Source organism: Brassica oleracea, chromosome C2 (assembly GCF_000695525.1).
Source record: "Brassica oleracea var. oleracea cultivar TO1000 chromosome C2, BOL, whole genome shotgun sequence".
Lineage (NCBI taxonomy): Eukaryota > Viridiplantae > Streptophyta > Magnoliopsida > Brassicales > Brassicaceae > Brassica > Brassica oleracea.
Window position 1 is genome coordinate 48,323,966 of NC_027749.1, and position 3,363 is coordinate 48,327,328.

Below are 3,363 nucleotides of genomic sequence, written 5' to 3' on the forward strand. Positions count from 1 at the left end.
GGGGGGGCAAATAAACCTCAGTTTCGCAGATCAATCCGCTATTTGGTGAAAAAGTTCAGTACATATATCCTTGCTGTCTTCGAGACTCATGCTGGTGGAGCAGCTGCGGACCGAATTTGTAAGGGATTGTGTTTTGAAAACTCATTTAGGGTTGATGCGTGTGGTCAGAGTGGTGGATTATGGCTGTTATGGAGGTCGGAGATAGGAGAGCTTTAGGTTGTTAAGTCTTCAGATCAGTTCATCTATGCTAGAGTAGGGAGTGGGACATAGGTGATTAACTTGATAGTCGTGTATGCTGCTCCTACACTGTTGGGGTCGAAAACGGTTACTACGAAATTAACGTCCAAATCCCCGAAGAAGAAAAACGTAGAAACCTTCTTCGACAAATACTTTTTCGTAATAGACTCCTCTTTACGAAAAGCTTTGCGGAAGAAACGCGAGTCATCGAACAACAGCTCGAAAAGGATCGCAACGCAGCAACAGAACAAACGTTTTGCTCGGTCCCTACGTAGCGACCGGGCTCGAGTAGGAGCTCGGTCGCTACGCAGTGACCGAGCGTTCCCGAGCCAAGGCTCGGTCGCTACATAGCAATCGAGCCCGAGCCAAGGCTCGGTCGCTACGAAGCGACCGACCGCTCGAGCAGGCGCTCGGTCGCTACGTAGCGACCGAGATCTTCCGGAACGTCGATACAACATTAGTCCATGCGTTCTCGTCTACCCTTCGATGCTGTCTCCCGAAGACCGTAGCGAACCCATTTCGCGATCCCGCGCCATTCTAAGTTATCGGTCAAACTTCATCGTGAAAACCGCGGAAAGTTTGTTCTTTATCGAAAAAAGCCTTAATAAACGCTTCGAGTCGGAAAACGGCCCAAAGGGACCTAAGACATGACTCGGAGCCCAACTTACGATTTCTTAACCAACGACCGGTAAGCCGCGGGATGGTTTACGCAAAATTTGAAGATAATTACAAAGATTGGAGAAAAATGGAATATCTCCATTTTTATGCTATGACGGCTTAAGGGCAGAAGGGGAAAAGCGTGAACCGACCTTGGAGCCAGTATATACGGAGTTCTAGGCGAGAGGCATGGGGGAAGACTTTTCTCAGAGCAAACTTAGCACTGAGAGCGATTTAGGCATTTTTCCGTTTTTGTTATTCGAGCTGCGACTCAATTAGGTTTTTGCCGTCTTAGGGTTTTAGAACTAGGAATCTCGCCGACAGCTCTCGTAGCCCAGGCACCTACCTTGTTGTAAACGCTCAAACGCAGATTCGGAATAAGAACTATCTTACTCTCTTTTCCGATTTCTTATTTTATTATTGTTTTCGTTTCGTGTTCTGATTGCTTGGTGTGTGGTATTAGCAGATATTCGGGACCTCTGGGAAACTAGGGTTCTCCTATTTTCCTAATTTAAATGGAAATCGACAGTGCGAATTTCGGTTCCCACAGTTTGGCGCTAGAAGGCGGGGGGTACGGATCAATCTAACTCTCAACCACATCACGCTCAACCAGACATGTCGACTGACGACGCGGATAACGTGCAGACTCCTCTCAATGGAAGCAGTGGCACTGACATCCACACTACCGCAGCGGACGTATCCGCGGCCAACACACCAGCCAATGCCGCGGCGCTCGAGGAGTTTAAAAAGATGTTCGCCACCTACGAAAAAAGGTCGGAAGAACAGGATAAGCTCGTGAGCACTTTGACCAAACAAGTTGAAACCTTAACGGCAAGGACTCGAGCGATCCGCCCCCGTGGAACCACTAAAGTCCGCGGGAAAAGATTCGACTTTGCAACCCCACTCAACAGGCCCGGAGCCGCGCAGGAACGACCTTCGGGTCAAAACCCTAGCGAGAAGTCTCCCGTCGAGAAGGGTAACTCCGAAAGCCCTCCGCCTGGTTCCTAGCGATGTCTAGCGATGTCTCCGACGAAGCCGAACACGTAGACCTGGATCCTAGCGATGTCTCCGACGACACCGATGAGGACGTCGACAGACATCCAAGGAGGACCAGAAGCCAATTCGCTCGGGAAAGCTCTCCGTTCGACAAAACAATGACAGAAGAGGAGGAGATCCTCTATTGGAACGAACAAGAAGAGCCGGCTGAAAAGCAAGCCGAGATTACTTGCAGCAAACGCCGACAGGCTCGAAAATATGCTGGCGAGACGTCGGATATACGCGATCTTCGCGACTATATCACCAAGACTGCGGCAGAAGTAAGGGCCGTAAAATCCAAATCCATCACGCTACTAGCGCAGACCCCGAGATCGACAGGCTGCTGGAGGGAGCTCGGAAGACCCCTTTCACTACTCGCATCTCGGATATGAGGGTATCCGATCCGGGAAAAATCAAAGTACCGAAGTACGATGGAACGACCGATCCAAGGGCGGACCTTCTGGCTTTCCACATCACAATGGGAAGAGGGAGGCTAAAGGATGGCGAAAGAGACGCCGGCTACTGCCGCCTGTTCGTCGAGAATCTAGAAGGAGCAGCCCTCGAGTGGTTCGCGCGCCTCAAGCGAAATTCTATCGGAAGTTTTCTACAGCTCGCATCGGAGTTTCTCAAGCAATACTCTATGTTCATAGATAGGGAAACTTCCGATGTCGATCTCTGGAGTCTGTCCCAGAGGGAAGAGGAACCCCTCCGTGAGTTCATCGGCCGATTCAAATTGGTAATGTCCAGGGTCAGCGGGATAAGCGACAAGGTAGCCATCGACGCGCTCAGAAAGGCGCTCTGGTACAGGTTGAAGTTCAGAAAATGGATATCCCTCGAAAAACCGCGGACGATCCAAGACGCCCTCCACAAGGCGACGGACTACATCATGATCGAGGAAGAAACGAAAATCTTATCGCAAAAACCTAAGTCGGCGAGGTCATCCTCGAAAGATGTAGACCCAAAAACGAGAAAGAAGAACCCTCGTAACGACAAGTATGTCTATCACGAGGGGGAAGGACTCCAAGGAGCGCATAATTACGCGATCAGCTCGGACCAGGGCCGAACCACGGGTAATACGTGGACTCGCAACCAAGGATACTATGAAAATACTTTCTGCGAATTCCACCAATCCCGAGGACACTCCACGACTAACTGCAAGGTCTTGGGAGCAAGGCTGGCCGCGAAGCTACTAGCTGGAGAACTCTCGGAAGTGACCAGTGTGAAAGATCTCATCCTCGAGACCGATCGCCCCCCGAAGCCGGATAGAAATCCTCCCGCGGAGAGACCTCCCCAAAGAAACCAGCCCGGGGACAAACGCGGCAGGAGGCCAGACGACAAAGGGAATGATAACAACCGTCGTAGAGTCAACATGATCATCGGAGGATCGCAATTCTGCAACGATACGGTTTCGGCCTTCAAGGCTTAACAGCGGAA